Source organism: Coffea arabica, chromosome 8c, assembly GCF_036785885.1.
Source record: "Coffea arabica cultivar ET-39 chromosome 8c, Coffea Arabica ET-39 HiFi, whole genome shotgun sequence".
Taxonomy (NCBI): domain Eukaryota; kingdom Viridiplantae; phylum Streptophyta; class Magnoliopsida; order Gentianales; family Rubiaceae; genus Coffea; species Coffea arabica.
Genome location: NC_092325.1, coordinates 11,733,276 through 11,760,258, shown reverse-complemented (window position 1 = coordinate 11,760,258; position 26,983 = coordinate 11,733,276). Strand labels below are relative to the sequence as shown.

Below are 26,983 nucleotides of genomic sequence, written 5' to 3'. Positions count from 1 at the left end.
CACAAGCAAGTAACTCATATGGTCAATAAATTACTTCCTAAATCCATGATCATCTTTTTATTCAACTCAAAGATGGATTTATTCATATCACATATAGCTAAATATTACTCATATTGTGAAAGTGTCTTTTGACACAAAAATTGACATTTTTAGATAAAGATAACCGGTTACTCAACACTTCACATATTTAAATTGCTTTGCATACTCTTAATGAAAACTCTTGGTTACTAAGTACAAGAACCATTGGAGTAGATAACTCTTATTCACTTTTTTTTCTTTCCTTTCTTTTATTTTTTTGTTTTTTTTTTGTTCTTCTTCTTTTTTTCAAAGTAAGATAATAAACATTCCCTCAAAAGAATAATCATAAGAAGAGTATTGCAATTATTGACCATATTTATCACTTAACTATGTAAAATCAAGTAAAAAAAGAAATTTCATCAAATATGTAAAATGTAGGTATAATTATCTCCGCCACTTTACATGATATACTTTCCTATAAATATACCAATTATAATCACATAATAGTCATTTCCAAGTTAAATGAGAAAAGAAGTTTCCAATTCACATATATTTATCTCAAAAGTAGAAGGAATTTGAATTACTAATGGTATGAAACTTGTTACCCCTTGGATAAAATTGAAAAAATTTGAAACCTTTTGGGGCATTTTGCAATTTTGGACAATTTTGAAAAAATTTTGGCAGAGTTTCCTCTTATAAATGGACAAAACTCCCTGCATAGACAACACTTAAGCACAAGAAATATTTTCAATAACATGTCCAAACATTTAAAAACATAGTAACATCCGACAGACAATTCTCCCCCCACACTTAACATACACATTGTCTTCAACGTGTAAAGGAAAGAAAAGAAATAATAGTAAGAACAAGTTACTCCCCAGTTGAGATGGCTGCGGTCCAGTTGAACCTTGAATCATGAGCCATTGACTGATCAACCATCTATGATCCACTTATCTACTATTAACTGCTGCAAGTTCCAATATTCAAAAGTATAAGTGCAAGGTAAACAGCCCTTAAAGAAAAGTTAAAAACAAAATACACAACGAACACTAAGCAAAACGGAAAACAAGGATAAAGATCATTCTAAGTGCGTCGGAGCCCTAGTCGTCGTCTTTTTCATCATCCGTGGGAGGTGGTCGCATGCCTAGATGATCTTCAATGTGGTGTAGGCGAGTATCCATTTTGGCTAATTGATGCTCGATGTTGTCCAAGCAACCAAAGAGCCGCTGCCAATAGGATTGTGACGGTGGAGGAGGAGGTGCAGCAGTGGAAGGTCTGGCTTCCTCTTGGCCATGACGTGCCTTGTGTCACCTTCTCACGCAGGTTGAGAAATATTCTCCGTGCCAATACCTAGACGACGAAGGGAAGAAACTGATAACTCGGTTCTAGGCATTATAAATTCGTGAGTTGCACCTTCCAAGTTAACGTCGAACCGCTTGAACACCAAAGCAAGCAAACGAGGAAAAGCCAATTTGAATGAAGTAGTCTGTAGCCTCGCCATAGACCTTATGTGGCTAATGATGATGTTCGGCAACGGAATTCGAGTGTAGGAGGATTCCCAATTATGAAACATGTAATCAAGAAAGTAGATGTCACTTTTGCGGACCTCCGTATGCCCCGTCTTCTTGGGTATGACATTGTGTGCCATCATGTAGATAATGAGATGATGGCAAGGTTCGAAGACACTCGCCAACATTGTCTCCTTCCTTGAGGACCTAAAATGTTGGTAGTTAAGACCAAATCTAGTCATGGCATGTGATGGATCCCACCGTCTATTTGGTGCAATAAAACCCTTCTTTAGGTCAACCGCTCAACCTTGATTGTTACAATCCAAAATGGTGGCTAAGCGCTCCCATGACAAGACAATATGTCTCCCATGCACTTTTGACTCCACCATCTCACCATTGTAGCATGCTTAATACTCAATGTTGGCGTAGAACTCTCGTACCAAGTCAGGGTGAAAGTGAGTCGGCAAGGTGAGAATCGGCACCCAACCAAGTTGATTAAACACCTCCGAGATGCGATAAATCATTTTAACTTCTGAACTCACATGCATCTCGAAGAGAAACTCCAAATTAGCTTGCGTCTCATGCCACTCTTGATTCCTAAGATTAGTGAACTTGGCACTATCAAAGATGGTAGTTTCGGCACTACGAGAAGTGCCCTCACCGTGTCTTCTCTGCACCGGTTGAGGTGAAGGGGATCTATTCTTGACTTTCTCCAACATCCTCACTCATCTCCATTTCATCGCTACTACAGGATATACAACTTGTTTTCCTCTTGCCATAGCACCTAAGAAAAGAGTTGCAATTATCCACATGTACTAAAAGCATTTCATATCTTGGACATTAATGAATCCCCTTTGATGCAAATAACCACAAAGACATATCTCTATGTCATAAAAAATCAAATAAGCATATTCAAATAATCGCTATTATAACATACGACAAATGACATATTAAAAACGTCAAAAATTGCGAAAATCACCAATGTATCAAAATAGGCAACAAATATATCTCAATCAATGATATTAGCACTAATCATAATTATAGCACACGATAAGTAGCAAAAATAATGCACAATTAGCTATAAACATGGTTAAGCAAAAATTATCCTAATAACTCACAAAATTCATCCAAATTTCGCACTATATATAATGCACATGCTAAAACATCATCAACTAACCATTTTTAACCATAATCATCTATCACAAAAGGCTCAACAACATTCTAAGCTAATTTTTCAATTTAGCCAAATATAGTAAATTATAATTTTAAAGAACTAATAATCCATCAATTTGCTACATTTGAACATGAAAACATGTTTAAACAACCATAATAAGCATAAATGAGGCCAAAAACATCAATATATATATTATCAAAAATTTGAAATTAAAAGATGTCAGAAAGCTCAGGAAATTGAAAAATATCAACATCTAAAATATGAAGATTTAATGAAGAAAACTTACCTCAATCATGTAAAAGGATATTTGGTGATAGTAAATATGTTAAAAGCCCTATGAAACACCTTCCAATTGACCTCCAATTGAAGAAATTAATAACTAGGAACCCTAGCCTTTAATTCCTTAAAAATCAAATTTTAGGTGTTTTTGTTGGATTTTGATCGGTTAGAAATGTTATATGATGCTCCAAAGGTGTTGGGTTGGTGAATTTTAGCAAAGATATGGAGTAAAAATGGAATTTTGTGAATTGTGTATGAGAGGAGAAAAGAAAACGCGGCTGGAAGAAGAAGATGAAGAAAGAAACTGAGCATGAATGTCGCGTTTTCAGCTTTTGTACAAAAATGAATACGCGACTTCACAAAATGCGCCTTCAAGTCGCCTTTTGATTAAGTCGCGTTTTCTAGGCAAATTTCGCAGGAATGAATACGCGACTTCAAGAATATGCAACTTAAAGTCGCGTTTTCTAGTCGCGTATTCTGCATCAATGTTGCCGGTCTGAAGACGCACCTTCTCAAGTCGCATTTTCGGCCTTGTCTTTGCAAAGATGGAAACACGATTAGGGTAATACACGACTTGTAGCTGCGTATTTCTGCAATCCGCATTTTCTTCTGCAAATTTTTGCAGAAATGCCAACATTTGAAAATTACACATGATACCCCAATTACTTAAAATGCATTCTAGATCATTCTTTTGCCAAATTTATCATCACATGCACATGTATAATGATCGAAATATGCATTTTACCCCCCATTTTAACGGATTGCAAACATCTTTAATGCAAATCGAGGGTTGAGTTCCTTGATCAAACTTCGTCTTTTTCACCTTAAATGATCATCTTTGCTTTCGTTTGCCGAATCTATAACACAAAAGCAATAAACTAACTTAATCACATGTATTAAATGCAGAATAATACCAAATTAACATATATAACTGAAATATTAGGTTGCCTCCCAACTAGCATTTTTGTTTATAGTCGTTGGCTCAAATAAAAAAGGTTTGGATCTTTTTAGAACATTAGGGGGCGATTTTCTCCCCACGAGTCGAAACTCTTGAGCCAATCCACCGTGTGATAAGCTATGCATTGATCTCCATAGTCCAACTTCCTCACATGCCAAGGAGGAGTATTAGACTTGTCGTATATAGGCTTGACTTCACCTTGGAGTGGAATTTGCTTGCCTTTTTCGAGTCGACTTAACTTTTTACCTATTCCTTCTTGGAATGACAAATTTATTAAGCCAACTTCCATCCTTGTCCTCCTCCCTTGCTCCTACACCATTGAAGTTAGTACCAAGGAGATTTATAGATTTGACATCTTTATTCATTTTCTGATTACCCTTTTCGTCACATGGCATATTAGAAACATGAGCAATAGGTTCTAAACCCCCTTCTTTATTAACCAAATTAAATTCTAATTCCTCATCATTAACCCGTAATATAAGCTTGCCTTTTTCTACATCAATTATAGTTCGTGTGGTGGCTAAAAACGGTTGTCCTAGAATAATTGGCATTCTCACATCTTCCTCAATATCCAAGACAACCAAAATCCACAGGTATAATAGATTGTTTTACCCTTATGAGCACATTTTCTAATACCAATTGATGTGTAATAGACCGATCCGCCAATTGCAAAGTGATATTAGTAGCTTTCAACTCTCCGAGCAACCGATAGAGGCATAGGTGGCACACTTGCATGTAAATCACATAACGCATTAGAAAAATGCAATTGACCAATAGTACAAGGACTAGAAAAACTTTCCGGATCTTTCGATTTAGGGGAGAGTTTGTTCTTAATCAATGCACTACACTCTTCTATTAATGCTATCATCTCATTATCCACAATTTTCTCTTCTTGGACATGATATCTTCAAGAAATGCGCATAAGAGGGAATCTGTGTAATAGCATCAATGAAAGGAATGTTAATGTGCAATTGTTTAAAAATTTTGAGAAACTTCTCAAACTCCCGATCCTTTCCATCTTTCTTCAACCTGTGAGGAAAAGGAATCATATTAGATTCAACTTAGGAGGAGGTATATCAATATCAATAACAACATGATCATTTTGGCTTTCTTTCACTCCTTCATTTGCTTGTTCCTTATCTTTTTCACTACCTCAATTGCCAAAATCAGGTCCTTCAACCGTTTTACTGCTTCTAAGAGTGATTGCATTGGCATGCTCTTTTGGATTCACTTCGGTTTTACTCGACAATTCACCACGGTTTCTGTTATTGATTGCATTGGCAATTTGACCAATTTGAACCTCCAAATTTCTATACATTCCGGTCAATTGATCCAATATCTCCTCTATTCGCTCGAATCTTTCCGAAGTGCCCTTGGCTAATTTCTCCACTGCAATCTCTCATTCCGGTTTAGTATTCGCCTGTGGTTGCCTTGATTGGAATCCCGGCGGATTAGTCGGCCTTTGAGGGTTCCCTTGATTTCCCCACCCCAGATTGTAGGTATTCGAGTATGGGTTATTTTGAACATTCCTGTTGTAATTATTGACAAATTGAGCCTGCTCAAGATCAACACATTCATTAGTATCATGTTCTCCTCCACGTATAGAACAACAAGCAACATGCACATTAGAAGAAGAACTTGTACCACATCCGCCTTGTCTACTCAATATTTTCATCATATTGCTCATTTGAGCACTAAGCATGTTGATTGTATCCATTTCAATCATACCTGCTTGGTGTCTTGGATTACCTGTTTCATTAGCCCATTGGTAGTTGTTAGCCGCCATCTCTTCTATCAAACTTTGAGATTTTTCGAGTGATTTACCCATTAAAGCATCTCCTACGGCTGCATCAATAGTCGTTTTAGTAGAGAAGGATAAAACATTATACAATGAGCCAATCTGGAAGTCCATGACGTGGACATCTTCGAAGCAACTCTCTAAACTTTTGCCATGCTTCATATAATGACTCACCCTCTAATTGATTAAAACTAGTAATATCCATTCTAAATTTAGCCGTTTTACCCGGTGGAAAGTATTTATTCAAAAATGGCCTAAACAAATCATCCCAATTAGTGAAAGTGTTAGGTGCATGAGAATGTAGCCAAATTTTTGCCTTATCCCTCAATGAAAATGGGAATAACCTTAGCCTTATAGCATTTTCACTAAACTCATTCATTTTGATTGTATCACATGTCTCCAAAAATACGGTTAAGTGTGCATTGGGATCCGCTATGACATTACCTCCAAATTGAGGTTGTTGCATCATTTGGATTAATGTTAGTTTAATTTCAAAATTATTAGCGTTTACCATCGGGCGTGCTATACTTGTTTGGGATCTTTGGGTTCCCGGTAGAGCAAAATCCCTAAGAGCTCGCCTATTTACTTCATTTTTTGCCATTTTTTCTTCAAAAGGTAGCTCTATTGCGATCCCCTCTATTTGTTGTCGAACCTCTTCTTCTTATTGTGGTGTACGCCTTTTTTATTTTCGTAGTATCCTTTCAATTTCCGAATCAAAAGGTGCTACCACCCGTAAAACCGATGCATACACTACAAATAAAAATAAAGAGGTTATGCAGCAATTAATTCACAAAAACTACTAAAAATTGTAACTTGACTAGAAACAAAGTTTAACTAACTAATATAGAGAATGTCTAAATTAATAAAACTTGTTAAGCCCTAATATTGCCGCTCCCCAGCAACGGCGCCAAAAACTTGATGGAATTTTAGTATAAGTACAACTTTAATTCCGAATTATTTCCGTTTTACTTCAAGCATACAGGTCAAGCTAGTATTTAGGGTTTATATCGGATTAATCCCACAGGGAGCAACTTTGCAAGCACTAGGTCCTTACTTACTCTATTATTTAAACTAATAATAGATTTACACAATAAAATATATATTGCTACTATCTAACTAATCTTAACTAGATATTTGCAAGGCAATAATCGAGAAAATTCACTAAATACTTGAGTCTAGGGATATAGATTCCATTTATGGCATAAAAGATACCAATAAATAGATTTACCTCTTGTTACAACTCTTGTTTAACTAAGGATTCATTTCCAATATCACCAATTCTCATTCTCATGATAAAATGGCTTAGGATAGACTAGTTTTCTCTATTCTCATGGTGAAGAACTAGATCTATTCTTGTTTCCTTCATGAAATACAAGTTTAATCCACTAAGTGTACCTCTATTCTCATGAGTCTACGACTCAAGCTTTATTTATGTTGTTCCATCATTATTACCAACTTTCATTGAATAATAACAACTAAAAACTTGCTATTGGTGATCAAGCAACAACAAGTGATAAGCATGTATAAATAAACTAGTTAATACAAGGTGTAACAAGTGTAAATCATATTCATTTCATATCAAATAGCCATAAGTTTCATCTACTCTCTAGATTTAGAAATTTAGCTACTCATATAAGTTATAATAAGAAAAAGCATGGCTTCATTGCATGAATACATATTGAATCATAAGTAAAGATAGATAAAGAAAACTTAGCCAATATTAATGAAGAAGCTCCCAATGATCTTCTATTTCTTCAACAAAATGGGTTGTACAATGAAATCTTCTATTGTTCTCACAAAATGTTCTAGCTTAGAGAGAACAAAACAAGACTAACCACTAAGTTCTAATGCTAAAAACTGATAAGAACTCACTCTTGTTTCCCTTCCCTCCGTCTTGAATGATTCTAACCTTTCTAGTATTAAGAGAGTCAAAAGGTGATTTTTGGACAAGACATAAAGTCCCTTTCTTTCTTCCAAAAGGTTCCTAGAACATGTGTAGTCGAAATGCTTGTCTGGAGTTGAACTGGAAAGTAGTGTGAAAGCAGAGCAAGTGGCCAAGCAATTTGTAGAAATTAGGCTACAATACGCGACTAGAGAATACGCGACTACAACCCACGTATTGCCAAATCGCGTATTCAATTCTGTTCATTTGGCATCATTTCAACTGCTATTTTCTCATAGATAAAGGCCGAACTAGCTCTTGTACAAAACATAAAATTTGTAGTCCTTTGAGTTAGCTTTCCAATGCTTCAAGAATATCCAATTTGGAGCTCTGTGGACCAAGATATGACCAAAATACCATCACCTGGTCAAAGCACAGTTCCAGCACTTATCCATGTACATATACTTCTGTATTTTGACTTTTTGACAATGAAAATAACTGAACTGGATTTCGATGCCTTCATACCAATCTATCTCTTAGCTTCAAAATGGTATAAGAATGTCATCAATCCGATGCTTGTAACTCAAGATATTACAGAAATACGATAATGTGTCAAAACTGTCTTCACTTGCATTTCTTCATTTGAATGTTTTGCACTACATGTCTTCTTTAAACCACTTCAAATCATCATCAATCATCCAATTATCTTTTTCAATCACTCTATGTGATGATTGAATCATTAAACCTACAAAAACATGAAATTTTTACCATTAAAATCCATAAAAATGCAATTTTTGCCACTTAAACCACAAAATGTATATTTTTACCAAATAGTTAATTAGTTATAAAAGTAGTTAAAACACACCAAAACTAACTAATAAAATACACTTAAAAACATGTAAAATATACTCTTGTCAATGATCAAACTCAGTGGGTGATACTCGAGTATACCAGTAAACGGTACCCAAGAACTATCGGCCTACTCGACTGAACCTGTTGTTGGCTCGAATAGGCCGACCGTCGATGGGGTTTGGGTCTAAAACGGTCCTGTACAGTTAACAGTAATAGTTTCAATAGTCATTAGGTCGAGTGCGATAAAGTACACACTCGCCTTATTAGGGAATAATAACCGCAATTTTAGTTGAAAACTCGAACAATTACACTTAGCAATCCATCAGTTCACCAAGTAACAAGTCATAACCACACTTTAAGATTTAATCATGCATACATGCAAGGAACACTCACCAATCAAGTGGACAGTCATGACTCAGCTTCGGAGTTTCTTTCTAATTCACCTCCGATCCTAAGACAAGCCCAAGCTACAATTACTAGACTTTTCGACAATACCAACTTTCTTTCCAAACTTCTAAATTATCTTGGTCAAACCAAGTGAAATACATATAAAACTCTAGTTTTAAAGGTTATCAAACATGTAGATTAAAAGTATAAAGTTTTGCAACCAAATTCATGAAAATAAGGTTGGAACTTTACCCTTACTCTAGGCTTCTTTAATAATATTCTCTCACTAAGATCACCCCAAATTTTTCCAAAACCAGCAAATCTATTCATGCATATCATGTTAAAAGTATTAAAAGTTTAATGAGCCAAAAGGTACAAATTTGCAACCAACATTTAGAGTTAAAGTTGGAATTAAAACTAAAAGAATATTGTAGCTACATGTTCTCGGTTTAGGCAGGACTTTTTAGTAAAATAGCATCAAATTTTTGAAATCATGGCTGACATTTAATCATGGTTCAAAGCTAGGAGTTTCCTTCAAAATAGGTTACATGCAAGAGGATTTCTTACCAAAAATTCAACTTTCTTTCATGATTCAAGCATAAATCATGCATTGTATCTTAGGGTGACTATAGGGCATAAATTTCTTTGCAAAATTTCAACAAAAATGGCAGCTACAAGCTGGTAAACACAACTTCCTCCCTACGGTTCAGGCTAGAAGATTTAGGCAAGTCTTTCCTCAATTTTTGTCACCAAAACAGCCCCTTTCTTATTTGTTTCAACCATAAATCACACAATAATAGGCTTGTATCAAGAGAGGAGGTATTAATCAGGGATTCCAGCAAAACTCAACAAGAAAATTTGCATTTAAAAGCTGGAAGTTCAAGTTTCCTCCATGGTTCAAAGCTGGAAATATTTCGAGCAAGATAACAGTTCACCAAACGAGTTTCTCTACAACAAAACTCTTTAGTTATCACTTAAACTCAACATGCATATGAAGATTAATGTGTTATGAGGTATATTGAACAATAATCTAAAATTTTGCAGCCCAGAAATTCATGGAAAAACTGGAAAATTCCCTCTCCCTCACTCGGCCACTCAACAAGTTTTTTTTTCCAGCAATTTCTTCAATTTTGTTCCATCCAAGTTCTTAACCTTCCACTAGATTTAAAGGTAGAGATACTGTATATATCGTGCAAAGCAAGAACAAGACAACAACTCATACATTCCCAGTAAAATTCTTCTCCAAAGTTTCGAATGAAAAGCTGAGGAACATGATTGTCTATAACCTGCTTAACTCACGGCTTCAACCTGGAATTTCAGCAACCAAAAAACCTCACATGCATGCCATATTTCCATCAAGATTGATCTATTTAAAAGGGTTAAATGATTTTCTAGCAAACTTGCAACGAATGAACCAAAAACTTGAAAAGGAACAGCCTTTAACTATATCGGTTCAAGCTGGGAAATTTTCAGCAATGAAACAAGTTTCTACTTCCTGTTTCTACTTCAATCCAACCTCAAACCAAACACACATCTAAATCCCTCTAAAGTATATAGAAAGGCTGTGGTTTCTAGCCATTTTATCTTACTTTTCTGCTCCAACTCAAGCTGGAAGTCAGCTCACCTTGCTGATCTCTCCTTGGTTCAAACAAGCTGGAAATGGAGGCAAGACTAGTGTTTTCTTCCAGCTCTCTGTCTCTCTCTCTCAAGTTTCTCTCAGTTGTTGGAGGCAAGACAAGGGAAATTTTCTCAGCTTTCCCCAGTTTTCCTCGGCTGAAATGGAGTAAGGCAAGGAGCTTCTCTCAAATCCTCCCTCGGTTGAAATGGAAGCAAGACTAAAGCGCTTCTCTCTCTCGGTTCCTTTACTGAATGAAGGCTAAAGTTTTGAGTGAAATGGCTGGGAATGAGGTTCTTATTTCATCTAAGTGGCGGACCACTCCATCGGCCAATGAGATTTCATGCAAAGAAATCCATTTGTCCAATTTTACAATCAAGGTTATACTTGAAATCTTATTATGTTATTACCCCGTTAGTTCTTGTCCTTATTAGTATTATATCCCTAGGGTTTAACCTTGTAATGAATTAAAATACACTTAAATTCATAAGTTACAATAAAAGCAATTAAACACGTAATTAAATCGATAAATAAGTAATATAACACGTTCGAATTTCTAATTAAAACGTGAAGAGTATTTACATAAATTTTGGATTCTCAAGTGGTAAAAACAATTAAATACTTAAATTTATCAATAATAAGGTATATAAAAATTAAAATAAAGGTATGAAATTTACACGAAATTTTCGGGTTCTTACATTTACAATGTTTTAAATCTCATCCATTGAATATACACTTTGATTACCTGAAATTTAATTTATTATTCTATTTTTTATTTAATCCAATCACTCTAAAGCAGAATTATAGTAAATATTTCAAAATACAAAAGTATAAGTTATTTTATTGAATTATTAAAATTGGATAAATTGGTCCATTAATTTAAGCAAAAGAGGTATAAATAAATATATGAAAACTTAATTGGTTTAGTCATTTAACATAGATATATTATATCAATAATTACGAGTGATATGAGCATACATAATTTGTGTGCTGTTTAGAAACAACCTTTAATTTTTATACAATTAAATTTTATATAAATTCTTTGTAAAAGATTTGAAATTTATTAGTAATTTTTTTTTTACAGTTACGGTGAATTTAGTATTTACAATGTTTAAGGGAGTAATGGGAGATTACATTAACTATGGTAAAAATTAAAAATTTTTTAGGGATAAAGTTGAAAGTTCAAAAAATAACACAAAATATTTACATTAAACTTAATGAGGCCTAAATCTTTTATTAAGAAACTGAACATACCTTTAACCCTAAACTGTAAACTCTTTAAAAGATGGCCCTTTTTTCTAAAAATAATTTTTTATGGGCCGTCATGCCTACAACAGCCCTTTTTAAAAATATATATATCATGCACGACAGCTTATTGCTTATTAAAAACCCATTTTATCAAAACTTGTCTTCAAGTATCCCCTCAAAAAAAGAAAAAAGTATCCCCTAAAAAAACTAAAGATGAGAGCTTTCATGATTTTTCTTCTAACTTCAGTTGTGCTTTTTCATGATTTTTGCTATACATATTGATTTATCTTACTCTAACTTACAATTGAAATAAACACTTACTAATTTTTCTCTTTATAAATGACACTTCTGATGTGTGATTTGATTTCAGGTGCATATTTAGATTATGATTTCCCCAAATACAAAAGATGAAATCCTCTTACTTGTACAAAAAAGTCTGATCAATATCTTTGCTTATAATTTTTACAACTCCACATATACAATACATTTTTGGCTTAGTATTATGTACACTTAATTCATTATTTTAGCCTCATTCTTATTCCTATGGTTAAAGAATAATTTAAGTCAATTTAAAAATAGCTTTATTCTGTATCTAACTCTTTTTTATATCACAGGCACCCAAATCTCATGCATTACAATGGTCTCACCCCCTAGCCCTCGACCCTTAAACCAATATGAAACAAAAAAAGGACTCAGAGAAAAAGAAAAACATTTAGAATTCGCAATTGAATGGCTAGTGTCATCAGTTCATTGCGTGTGCTTTTCATGAATTCACAACCTAATGGCCAGTGTCATCAGTTCAGTGTGTGTGTGTGTCTTTTATAAATACTTTTTTGTATACAGAAAATAGTCCAAGGACGCATTTGATAAAACTAAAATATAAAACCCAAAGTATAAAATCTAAATCTAAAATCTGAATTTGTTAAATTATTAAATTGTTAAATGCTAAAATCCTAAGGTTTGAGTGTATTCTACATTAAGTGATGACTGAATAGCTTTTTTATTTATTTTCTAGAGTAAGTTTTGCCTAGATAATTCATATCTATTTAATTAATTAAGATATTTTATTTTTACATTATCAAACACATTTAAATATGTTAAAATCTAAATCTATTAAATTTAAGTACTAAATTAGTTGACAAAGCAATTTGAGAAGAAATCAATATTTTTTAAAACCAACCTGTTGTTTGATGTGGGTGACTTTTCATTATCGATTAAAGACTAATCTGTTTATTAGTTCTCCTGTCAAGTTATTTTCCACAAAGATTCGATGCGTTTTCTTTCTTTTTCTTCCCTTTATACACCCAACCTCACGAAAGAAAAAAAAAAGGGAAGCAAGAGTATAAGAGCCAAACTAAGTTGGGTTATGAGAGATCTAATATTTCCTAGGATAGAGTTAAATCGTTACAATCGTAACGATTTCAATTGTTATATAGGACAATTCATTAGTGCATTGAAGAGAGGCATTTAGACTGGATGTCTTTCCGATACATTGTTGTACTAGGTAAGTTGAGATAAATAGCCAACTATGAGAGTTTTGCTTACATAGTAATGCAACCATTAATTTCTGAGTATAAAGTAAACCAAAATTTTCTTTACTAACTTTACACATCGTAGGGGGCTGTTGTCCCAACCAGTCTTCCTCTTTCATGTATTTAGCTTTCAAAACTTTGCTTACTAACATATTTGGATTAGTAAGGATCCTCCAAATTTGTTTTGCAAGCAATGCTAAATTGAAAGCTTCCAAGTCTCTAAAGCCCAACCCCCCTTCCCTTTGACATCTGAGAGCTTACTCCATCTGACCCAATGCATTTTATTATCATTTTCCCCACCCCCACCAGAATCTAGCAATTCTAGCACTAATATCCTTACACAAACCTTTAGGAAGTTTGAAACATGACATGATATAATTAGGCATGGCCATGATAACAGACTTGATCAGTACCTCTTTACCCCCTTGACTAAGCATGTTATGTTTCCAACCTTGTAACTTGCTATGAATTTTATTTTTCAGATACCCAAAAATCTAATTCTTAGCTCTCCCAGAGGGAGACCTAGATATGAATTTTATTGCTTGCTATGAATTTTATTTTTCATAGGGAGACCTAGATATTTACCACTCTGAGCCTCCTCCATGTTGTCCAACACCTCACTAACCTCCTTTCTAATCATGATGGGAGTATTTCTAGCAAAAAACATGGCTGACTTATCAAAATTAACTACCTATCCAGTAGCTTGGCCATATTGCTGGATGATTTCCTTTATCTTCAGAGCTTCCTTTTTGCTTGCTTTGCAACACAAGAGTGAGTCATCTGCAAAAAAATAAATGAGAGACCATGGGGCTGTCTTTGCTGATTTTGATACCAGTTAGATGCTTTCTTTCCACAGCTTTCTTGAGTAAATTAGAAAAGCCTTCAGTGCACAAAATGAACAAGTAAGGAGATAAGGGATCTCCTTGTCGAATTCCACTGGAAGGCTTTATAAAACCAACCTTTTGGCCATTCAAGTTAAAGGAATAGGAAACTGTGGAAATGCAAGCCATGATCCATTGAACAAAGATAGGACAAGAACCCATGTGCATCATAATTCTTCCCAAAAATTTCCACTCCACTCTATCGTAAGCTTTGGACATATCAAGTTTAAGAGTCATGAAGCCAATTTTACCAGTTCTTTTATTTTCAGGAAATGCAAAATTTCATGTGCAATGATGACATTGTCCAAGATTTGTCTTCCTGGGACAAAAGCAGACTGTGAGGGGCTAATGCAAAACTCAATCTGGTGACTCATTATCTACCACTGGCTATATTTTTTTTTTTGGGTGGTGCAGTTATGTGTTGGAGATCTAAAAAACAACACATTATTGCTAAATCTACTATGGAAGCAGAGCTTATAGCTTTAGCTTTTGCTGGTGAAGAGGCCAGTTGGTTAAGAGATTTAGGGTTAATACCACTTTGTCCCCCCAAATTTTGGACGATTATCCACTTCAATCCCTAAATTTCAAAATGGGACACTTAAATCCCTAAACTTATAAATACCTCCCACTTAAGAAAAATTGTTAACAAATCCTGAATGCCGTTGGTGGTCGAAGTGTCCCATTTTATAAGGGTTTAGGGATTTAAATGTCCCATTTTATAAGTTTAGGGACTTAAGTGGGAGGTATTTATAAGTTTAGGAACTTAAGTGTCCCATTTTGAAGTTTAGGGACTTAAGTGGGTAATCGTCCAAAGTTTGGGAGCACAAAGTGGAATTAACCTAGAGATTTATTATTTGAAATTCCCGTTTGGGATAAACCGGTACCACCTATACTTTTACATTGTGATAGTACTATTGCAATTGGTAGAGTACATAACAAATATTATAATGGAAAATCCAGAGCTGTTAAAAGAAAACACAGTACTATGAGATCATATTTATGTGATGGTGCTATAAATATAGACCATGTGAAATCAAAAGAAAATCTCGCTGGTCCATTAACGAAAGCTCTAGCTAGAGAACAAATTTTTCAAACATCAAAGGGAATGGGACTTGAGCCTAAAAAATTTTAAATTGGAATCATCTATAAGGATACAACTACCTAGGAATTGGAGATCCTAAGAACTAGGTCAGGGATAAATGAATCATAGAATGGTTTGGGTGAAAAGCATGCATATATTAAATCCCTTCCCATGGTGTAAAGCATGCTCGTGGTTCTATAACGAAGAAAATGTTAAGATTTGATATAAATCTTTTAATGAGTTCTACAGCCCTTTATGGGTGGGATGCCTTAGTCATAGGGGCATTCTTGATAGATTCACCTATATGAGTGTGGAAGTAAATGCCGCTTCCTATGAGAATTTGGTTAATTTTCTAAAGCATTCATGAATTTGGGATAAAGCACAGGCCATAATATGCTGGCTTAAGAAGCATATTAATTAATATCTTGAATATCATGTGTGTGACATAATCTTACATATCTTAAAGTAGTCTTAGTTTCAAGGCTTTAGTCCACTTTGACTCTAATATGAGGATTATGGAAACACTAAGTGAAGGTTTCAAGGCAATGCCACTTTCACTATGCATGATATTCTCACTTTGCCCAAATTTCCTTTATCTCTTTCAGATTTTGTTAAAATAAGTGGGGGAATGGTGGTGTATTTTAACAAAATTTTAATTTTTGGCCAAATCTTTACAAGGAATTACAATAGAATTTATTGGTGAGTTATGGAAATTATAATTGTGGGAGTTACATTGCATTTTGAATGGAGTTATTGTATAATTATTTGAATAAGAGTTACAAAATAATTATTTGGTCAAATGTATTATTGTGGGAGTTACAAAAGACTTATTTGAATAAGTCTTTATAACCCATTCAAATGTGAATTAACTCTTTAGGTTACAAATTCTACCAATTAACTACAATTTAATATGAAAAAAAACCATTACACATTGGTTTTTCCTTTACCTAAGGTTTTGTAGCCTATAAATAGTGGGATTCTCTAAAGAATTTTACACACACTTCTCTCAACAAAAAACCACTCTAACACACTATCCTTCTCACATTCATTTCTTTCTCCTTCATTCTGTTTTCTTTGGGCAAAGAAAGATATTGGGAAGCTTCTGCTTCTCTTGGTTGTGCAGATCAAAGAGAAGTAACAACTGTAGAGTTGGGCTGTTATATTCTGGAGGTGGCGCGCTAGACCTTCTGCATCGGTTTGAAAAGTACCGTAGGGGCGCGTATCGTCTTAAAGAGAGCGTTCTACGCGCCTTAGCCCTACCGAACTTTTTAGTAGCTGTCAATTCCAAGGTAGTTATTTTTTGAAGATCAGAGATTGTTCGTACACTCTCTTCCAACATAAGGTCTGTATGACATGTTACACTTACTACACAGGTTTAGGAGCTAAAGTTTGTAGAGGATCGCCAAAGTGTCTTTCTTTTCTCTTTCGGTTGCAGTCACAAAATTTCCAGCAAAACCATAGTTTATCATTTGACATTTTCTTACCTTTTCTTCCTCAGTTTTTGGTCTCAATCATTCATGTAGAGGATACTTAATCTACTGCAGGTTATCCTCAGCTAAACAAGGCAGTTCATGATCAGAATTCAGCATACAACATATACATTCAAGTGTACTAGGTGATTACAAGATTATCACATAAATTTTATATCATATATAGGCTGAAATTCAAACAATAGCTCTTCATTCTCTTCATCTTTGTCCAATAGTTTCATTCCTTTCAAATCAAAATCTCATCGTAGCTAAGAACTTAGTTTCTTTGCTAAATTCACATGCAGCTCATGTACTAATCCAGTTATACCTAATAGACAAGAAATTATTTGCAAATTCTTAACATCATTATCTCAGAAAATATTAACATCAGCTGCAAGTTCAAATTTTTAAGCTCAGTTCCTAGACGAAATTCCTCAACTAGAAGCTAAACTCCTAGCTAACAGCTAGCATACAGTCCTTATATGTTCAGTTACACTCAACAGAGGAAGGAATGGTGCAAGGATCCTTTTACCTTTTTCCTAAGGTTTGATCGCTGTTCAAATTTTCTGGTCTTGATTCCTCAAGTTTTAACTCCAGTTCCTCCTGCTTCCTTGCGCCACCTTCCTTATCTTTGGTTATTTGGTGATGAAGCTAGCTATACTTGTGACGACTGGAAAAAAATTCCTTATATTTTTCTTAAGATCCCCTTTCATTTGGAATGTATTACTTTAGAATAGTTTTACTACTCATTTATCCCACAATAAGTGCAAATAAACATAGAATCACGGGTTTTTCCTTTCGTTTTCAAGTTATCGTAAATTAGGGTTTTACGCCTATCTGTAGTGCGACTATCCGGTACGAAGTATGGATCAAATTTAGTGATTAAAAGTGAGTTTAAGATGATATTAAGTGTAGGATTAGAGGTGATAATAATAAGTTAGTGAATTATAAGTTAAAACCCTAGTATACGCGATTTAAGGAAAATTGGCTCGAACCGACGGGTACCGTTCACTACCGATTGACCACACCACTTGACAACCACTTCCTTACCATAAAATATCATTGATATTGGTGCAAAATATCTCCCTCATGCTCAGCCCTCTTAGCCGAAATATTTGACCAAAAAAATGCAAGGAAAAGAAAAAATTTGAGATGGATTTTGGTTGCGACAAGTGGCAACCATCTCTTCAGTGTTGACCAACCAATTTTCCTCCATATTTATCATCAAAAAACACACCAATTGCCCTCATTTTCTTTCTCCTAGCCGTGAATAAGAGAGAGAGAGAGAGAGAGAGAGAGAGAGCAAGAGAAAAACAACTTCACTTCATCTTGATTTGCACCATTTGAGTGAAAACAAGAAAAACTAAACCGATTAAACACTAGTTTGGGAGCTTGGGCAGCTTAAGGAACCAAAAATTTCAAGGGGAAGTGGAGGATAACTCTAGCAAGCTTTGTTTTTGAGGTAATATGGCCGACCACTCTTTTCTTTTTCCTTAATCATGTTGGAGTTGTTTAGTAACTTGTATTTGTGGTTGTAATGCTTATATCAAGTAATTTTGGATGGTTTAACCGTAATATTTTTAGGTAAGGATTTGAGGACGAATACCACTTGAACCATCTAGGATATTTGCGTCTTCTTATATACCTAGAATTCGGCTAAAAGTTGTACCCTTGGAAAAATGAAATTTACGACTAATAGAAATACATTTTCTTTGTCACTTCGACTCAAATGGAGATTTCAAAGTTTTACAAGTGAGATAAGTTTTACAAATATTTTACTCATGTTCTTTGGTTCACCTAAATTTTGGATGGTTTAACCGTAATATTTTCCCTTAGTTGTTATTAGGGTTCCTTGGTTTGGTCAAACAACCCTTGGATGGTTGCCACTTATCACTCTAAGATTAAGCCTTCAATTTTTCTTCTTTTTCCTTTCTTTTTGGTCAATAATTTCTGCCCTCTCTAGGATAATTAAGGGTTGATATTTCTGCAATAATAATAAGGATATTAAGTTAATAAAGTGGTGTTCAAGTGGTGTACTCAATCGGTAATGAACGGTACACGTCGGTTCAACCCGTTTTTCCTTATTTCGCAAGTACTAGGGTTTTAACTTATGATCCACTCACTTTTTATTATCATTTCTAATCACACACTTTCTCTTATATAAAAATCACTCTCAACCACCAAATTTAGTACACAGTCTATACCAATTGATCACACTATCAAAATACACAAAAACCCTAATGTACGCGAACTAGGAACCTAAAGGAAAAACCTTGATTCTATGATTGATTGCAGCTATTGAAGGAGTGAATGCGTAGTAAAGCTATCCTAACGTAATGGATTCCAACTAAAAGGAAATTTGTAAGAAAAATATGAGGGATTTTACAACTCCATAGATCACCAACTTAATGTATCCAACAATCCATCAAGCTTAATTACCCCTCACGAGCCTAGTAACCACCCACTTATTATAATTACTTATCATAAAGCATGCATTGTCATACATAAACTCAAATAAACAACAACATTTTAATCACAAGTAAAACTAAGGTTTTTGATTAAAATTTAAGGTTTCTAGTCTTTTAAAACAAAACAAGGTTTTAAAACAAAACAAAATAAATAAACCTTAATATCCTCTTTGAAAACAATCTCCTAAAATTCGTTGCATCACAATCTCCCCTCCTTAAAAGAATTTCGACCTTGAAATTCATACCTTTACTTCAAACATTCCCGATATCTCTTCCACGTGAGGTGCTCTTTCTTGATGAAAAACCTATTCCAGACTTGATATCACGTAAATTATGTATTCTTAATCTTTTCATGAGCTAAGGGTTGGAATACTCTAATACCTTATTAACGAGTTCATCATTAATCGTAAAGATCACCTCAAGAATTTATCACTCTATATATTCCAATCCAAGAACCAACCATGTAATCCTTATCTCAAAGTCTCATTGGTCTTTATTCACAATGAACTTCAAATGTCTTGTAGATCGAATTCTATAATATCTCAACAATGAACTTCACACTGTAGGTTTTTTGCTCTTTTTTCCTTTTCTTTATGTTATTTCTTGTTTAATTGACGCTATTCTTGTGTTTTCCTTTTATTTTTAAGGATAATTTTGCCATGATTTTTGTGATATTTGAACTTTACTTGGTTGTTTTGTTCCCATGTGGCTAATTTTCAGTCAGTTTCAGCCAAGTTTGAGGCCGTTCGTTGGCTGGTAAAAATTCCGTGATAGGTATGAATTTTGCAAAATTTTGACAAGGTGCCGAGAAGTTGAATTCTGCCAAAGAGCCAAAAAAAAAAGACGCAAAGGTTCTGAAAAATTTCAAGAAATTTCGGTCAAATCAGCCAACTATTTTTGGCCAAAAAATCGTTAACCTTGGAAATTGACCCCCAAGCTTCATCTCTCATGTTTCGATTTATTGCAGAACATAAAAGAAAACATTAAAACTGCCATCTTGTGCATGTCACGTGGAATTTTTTCGTCATCTTAAATGACTAAAAATTAACAAAAGTAGTTAAAATTCACGTACGCTTTCAATTCTTGAGTTTGAGACTAAAAATTGATCAAGAGCAAAAAGTTTGTGATGGTAACAATCTAGGAAACTCTTAGGTAGTTTGACATTATTATAATACATGGTTGCAGTGAAACTCTTCCACTTTCAGAAGGAAAATTTACTGTAAATAGCCTTGAAGGGGAAATAGTAAAAAGGAATGTCAAAAGACTTGAAACCAAAAAAACAGTCAAAATTTTCTGCATGATGACAAAAACAATTCGACACAACTGCGAAATCCTAAACTTGACTCCTGTTGTCAGGACCCCACTGCTCTCTAGGGCGAATTCAAGGGTTTTGGCGGACCGCCTGCCCAACTTTTGTCAGAACGCATTCACTTACATTCTTGAAATACTCATTCACGCTCCTAAATTAACATATAAGTTCCATTCATCTAAGAATTTTAACTTAATTTACAACCCAAAAGTGTAATATAAGATTTCATTACCAAATCTTTAAAATACATTTCATCTACAAAAGTACACGTATATGAAGATTATATACACTTACTTGCTCCGACCTCCACTTCTATAAGGAAAACAAAATTAAAGGAATGAATTTAAAGTCCAGTGAGGTTCCTAAACATGCAATCAGGTAGAGAAACCATGGAAGTATTACATTTAACAATTTGCACACTTTGCACAATAATATACAGTCATTCAAGAAATAAATATTCAATTATTGAAAGGATACGTGATCATTTGGAGCCATTCATTCATTCAGTCATTCAATCGCCGACCATTTCCCTTATTCCTCCAACATTTGAAAATATTTAACAGTGAAAACTCCTTCAGTGATCATTTTATTCAATCAGTCATTTCATTCACTAGCCAGTTCTCCACCAAATTTCGTGATAATACTTGAGTATATCAAAATACTATCCCAGGGTCACCAGCAGCCCAACCAAAGCCGCTTCTGACTCAAGTCGACTGGCAATGAAGGGCAAGGGCCCAGTTCAGCCAAAGGCTTACATTCATGCACAAGTAACATTCAATCATTTGATCATTGAAAATTTTATGTTCATTTAGGTCGAGTGTGATAAAGTACACACTTGCCTATTGAAAATCCATTTAACGATCATTGAAAAGTATTTAACATTCAAGCAAATATTCACAACAATCCACATAGTCAATGGAAGCACAACATGCAAGAAACACTCATCTTTTAAAGTAGACCAACGCTAAACATTCGACTTCAGGTCGTGCTCGTTCCCACCGTTAAACCCTAAAAGTAACCAAGACAAGATGTCATGGTCTGATCGTTCAAAACTTAGGTTAATAAGATGCTCACTTTAGCCTTAATCATGAGTCATACGCCTATCTAAATTCAGCCTCTCAAAACACAAAGTTCAAAGACAAACTTAAAAGCCAATCGAAGAATGTCCAAGTGCATTCTAGGGCAAGAAAACACTTGGATTCAAAAGGTGCAAGAAAACAAAAGAGGAAAATTATATATATATATATATATATATATATATATATATATAACTCATGAATTTTAGCAAGACATACGTAAGATATACGCACCACTATTAGAAGAAAACAACCAACCTCAAGTCTAAAGTTGGGCAAACGAAACTAGAGAGCATGATAGAAGAAACCATTACTTTTCCTTCTCCTTTACACATGATTTTTGCCAACATTCTAGCTCATATATCACTACCAAGGTAGACTCAAGCAACTGCAAGTAACCTAAGTCCACACTAACCCAAAACCACCCCTCTAACAACACTCATATCACAAGAAAGAAAGTAATAAAAATTTCAGCAGCACTTCCTCTTATTTTCTTAACTTTTCCATCCAAACTCAGCACCTATATTCATAGCAATCCAACCTCAATCACAACCACAAGTTATAGGCCATAAAGTACACTTGTTTAAGGCCACAAAACCATCCAAAATCACACCAAATTAAAGTTGAAGACCTAGAAAATTTTTCTCAAAGTTTTCCAAGTTCCACTCAATTCATTTGACAAAATTTCCAACTCTGGTGATATTCTTTGAAAAAATATAACTTGAGTTCGTAGGTCAAAAAATCACAAAACTTACACCATTAGAAAATAGACTTGAAGCACTAATAGGCTTTAGAAGAATCTTTATGAAATTCAGCTCATAGGTTAGTCAAATTTTCAGTTCAAAATCACTGCTGTCTCATGTGCCAAAACAGAACAGTCATAGTTTTTGAGAAACTTTACAGATTTTCTGTTATTTATAGGAGCTAAACTAAACCCTAAATTTTATACCGTTGAAAGCCCTATGAGTCTAGTTTCAAACGCAACAAAACAACTTAATTCTGACTATAGCCAATTTCCCAAAGCTACATAGAGCTTCTTGCGAAAATTTCCAGCAAAAGTAGAGTTTGAGGAAACAAAGTTTTCCCTCTTAAAACTCTTTATTTTTCACTCAATTCCAACATACATCTTTAGATTAATGTATTATAAAGTATATCGAGTAAAAGTAAGATTTACCAGCCACAAATCTTGGTGAAAAGCTGGACAATATCCTCTCTCCTAATCGGCCAGCTCTAGTAGAAATTTCAGTAAATTTTTCCCAAGTCTTTCCAACAAAACTTCCAACCTTCAACCTTATTTCCATGGCAATTATACAATGTATCATATCCAACATGTCATGAGTTATATAGCATGTATTCTTACCAAAGAATTCGATTAAAGTTCCAATTACAAGCTGCAAATCAAAACTATCCATCACATGCCCCTAAATCGAACTTTCAGCAACCTATAACTTAGAAAAGTGATTTTTCTTCCACAAAACTCCTACCTTTTGGCTTAAATTTAACATACAACTAGAATACCCAAAAGTAATAGAGAAATGAAAGGTTTTATAGCAATTTTACCTCCCTTTTCCTCACAAAATAAAAGCTGGAAATTTCTTAACACAACCTGAAAATCATGAAATCCACCATACAAGTTCTTCCTTTAGGTTCTATGATATCATATATCAATTAAACTCAATAATAATGGAAGATTTCTAGCAAAGTTCACCTCTTTACCTCCAAACCCAAGGATAGCAAACAAATCAAGAAGATTGCAAGGCTTTCTTCCTCCAAAACTTCTCCAATAGCTTCCTTCCAAGATTGATTCAAGGTTTTATGGTGTGGATTAGGGTTTTTCTTTGGTTTCTTCATGATTCAGGCAAGAGATCAAGGGTGGATTTTTTTGTGTTTTCTCTTCCTTTCCTCTCTCAAAATTTCATCCATCATGTGTGCAAGAAGAAGAAAGTGATGAAGACAAGAAGGTTTGGTCAAGATAAGTAAGAAAAAGGCTTGGTCTTGGTCAAAATTGATTGGTTAAACTTGGTTGGTTAATTGACAAATGTCAAGGAAAGATGTATTGTCTATTTTTTTGTCTTTCTATTTGTCTCTAATCACTAACATATCTAATGCCCCTCTAATTAACTCTTAACACCTCTTGTCATATAATTCCTTTTGCGCAAAACTCCTTCTAATCCTCCAAATTTTTCGCACACACCTCACTAGTCAATGACACTAGTATCATGCACTATAAGATTTAGCATGCATCAAATGAAACATCCACCAAGTAAAATTAAAAAAATAGGTCAAAATTATGATTCAACTAATAAAACAATAAAAAATTTGAGGCAAGTAAATAAAAATCAAAGAAAATATTTAACTAATTGTCGGGTCACAACACAACTTGAAAACATCTAAAAGTGAGCAAAAATGAACAAAACTTTTTTTTCTTTTCTTGGTCAAAGCTAGGGTTTGAAATCTCTTGTATTAAAATCTCTTTCTTTCCATAAATATGTCATGCCACAAAACGTTAGGCAATCAATTAAAAAAAACAATAGGTACAAAAGTCCGTTATCATTCACAATATATATGAGCAAGTAAGCCAAAATGAAAGGTATGAAAATTTTGGGTCCTGACACCTGCAGGTCCTGAAAGAGCAATTTCCAACCGCTGGCCACAAATTAATTACATTTCTCAAAGCAAGATCTTATAAATATCTGTAGTCTACGATAATTCTTTAATATAGTTAAATAAAAGTATCCAAAGGATAGAAGAATGCTTCCAAGAGGCTAATATCAAAAAAATAAAAATAAAAATAAGTATCTCAAGGATAGTTGTTGTTATGGAGCAGGAAGGGTTGTTCTATGCACGTCATTCATCACCTCAATTTCTTAACTATATCTATGTATTGCAGACAAAATATAGGCTAGAATTAAATATTTTAGTTGACAATGATGTACAACATATTGGCATTATGTGGGTTCTGCATTAATCCGAAAACTTACAATGAGATAACATGATGTAGAGAAGAGCAAGTACGAGCTTAGGTTGCATAGCCAAATTTGTCTTTTGAATTTTGTGATAAAGTATGTCCTTTTAATTAATTGCACGGAAGATTGAAAATAATGGATTTAAAACAGATCAGATTTTGATGAATTAAGTTACTATAAATTTCAAACAAATGCCCCTCCGAGTTTTGTCTTACAAATGGTGCTGAACGAATTCTAGCAATCTCATTAATGAAATCACTCTATTTGTCTATTTAAAAAAGTCACTACAAGTTTCAAATTGTCTACGAAGTGTATTTACAAATTGGTATCGTATGTAACGATTGAGTTACAAGTGAGTACCATTAGAAATTTGCTGTCATCCTTAAATATATGAATTAGATATTACAAGTGGATCCTCCTGTAGTTTTATTATTCAAATGGCCTAATATCAAAGTAGCATCTAGTAGTAGTTAATACCATGTTTGGCAAAATTAATGGTATTGGGTTTTGTTTGTTCAAGTTTTGTAATTCTGGATATTGATGGAACAACAGTTGATGAGAAACTTTCGAATTGATAAGTGACTAATTTACATTTTAATTGTATGATATTTTATATTATTTTTAGTCACTTTGGTTATATTATTGGAAGAAAATGAATCATTTTGGCTATAATTGGTGAAAAATGCTTTTAAGTAATTAAATGAGGTTTTTATCACTTTTTACTTGGATTTTGTGCATTTTGACAGTTTTGATACATTGTTGTATTTTGGCTGTAACTTGAGTCACAATGATCGGATTGAGATGATTCTTAAACCAATTTAAAGATAAGAGATATATCTACAACTTTGGTGAAGACATTTGAATCCACTTTGAAGGTTTTCCAGGTAAAAAGCCAAATTACAGTAGCTAATTTCTATTGGTCGAAACTGAAACAGGGTAGTTAGCAGTCAAGGGTATTTTGGTCATTTCTCAGCCTACACAAATCCAAATGAGGTGATTCTTGATGCATTGGAAAGCTAACTCAAATGGTTACAAGTTTTATGTTTTGGTCAAGAGCTAAATCACCTTTTATCATCAATAAAAGTTTAGTTGAAATTGACACAAAATCAGAGCAAAGCTAGAAATTGAACAAAAGTGCACCAAAATGTCACTGTAGCAATCCGGCCAGAACTTGGCCGGATTTGTGGCCAGATTGTGGTCAGAGAAGGCTGCTCTTTACGTGGAAAACTTATTTTCACCTCCAACAAATCACATGCAATGCCAGACATGTGAGAACTACTTTGCAGCTGTAAAAGGGTGGTGTAGGCCTCATTTTCTTGACTTCTTTCATCTTTATATAGCCAAAACTTGCAAGATTGAAGGGAGAATAGAGAGAGATACGGGAGAAAGCTTGGAGTGCAGAAATGTAGCTCTTGCATTTTCTGAGTGTTAGGTTAGTTTAGTATAGAGTGAGTGAAGTTCATCCATTCTTGTATATTGGCTAGATTAGGATGAAGATGTAGATGAAGAAGGAGGAGTTGAATCTCAAGTGACATGGATTATTTCTTCTCTAACTCTTTATCTTTTGTATTAGATTCTTAAGTACAGTTAATATGCAAGTTCTGGATTTTGTGTTCAATATGTGTTTTTAAAGTTTATGCCTTGGGTTTAGTTGAACTTTCTATGATTGTTAGTGTTTATTATTTGGCTATTTGATTGCTATGATTTGAGCAAGTTATTTAGCACTTTAACTCTTTAAAATCGTGATTAATCTGGTACCATTAATTGTGATTATCTAAGGTGTTGTTTCGATAATAAAAATTGAGATTTAACACTGGTTTAAGAAGTGCTAAACATAGGGAGTACACTCATGAGAGTAGAGGTGCACCTATGTGGTTTTGGTGATTAATTTCATGTAATTTCATTGAAGAAATGAACTTGTAGCTAATTTCATAACCATAAGAATAGGTATGAATTAGTTATAAGTATAATTGATTCACTACAAAAGTAGGATTCATATGCATAAGGAAATTACATCATAACTAGCTTAGATAGTAATACTCAATGATCCAAATATAGCATTTGCATGAGTAGTTAGGGATATCATAACGTAAGGAGCTTTCATTTGTTATTTTGCATAAATTCAGTAGGTTTACTTGTTATAATTCATTGATAGTCTAAATAATAGAGAAACTTTAGTAGTGCCGATAATTGTTCAATCTTCCTTGTGGGATCGACCCGATATATACCCTAAACTACTAGTTGACTTGTATACTTGCAGTGAAACGGGTGTAAATGGATTTTTTAACTTGTACGTATAGAAAAATCCCGTCAAGTTTGTGAGATCCTTGAAAAGTATAGATATACATATATACATGTATGTACGCGTTGCATGTGCATTTTAGACTTTTAATAAACTTTATTATTATTTGATCTTAAATAAGTGTGCAAAAATAATTTGTTTTAGGTCTCAAATAATCCAATTGTGTAAAATATTAGATTT

At 34.0% G+C, this 26,983-nt stretch overlaps 1 long non-coding RNA gene and 1 other non-coding gene across 2 annotated transcripts; one reads left to right on the top strand and one right to left on the bottom strand.

The window, feature by feature from the left end:
* Window positions 1-746: 746 nt before the first annotated feature.
* Window positions 747-3,269, bottom strand: LOC140013889 (uncharacterized). Its single transcript, XR_011820731.1, has 2 exons — window positions 2,987-3,269; window positions 747-2,310 (listed from the first exon to the last, which is right to left on the bottom strand). It is a non-coding gene; the product is annotated as an uncharacterized lncRNA (long non-coding RNA).
* A 2,573-nt stretch (window positions 3,270-5,842) lies between these two features.
* On the top strand, window positions 5,843-5,949 carry LOC113707566 (small nucleolar RNA R71). The gene has a single exon (XR_003452289.1). It is a non-coding gene; the product is annotated as a small nucleolar RNA R71 (small nucleolar RNA).
* Window positions 5,950-26,983: the final 21,034 nt, after the last annotated feature.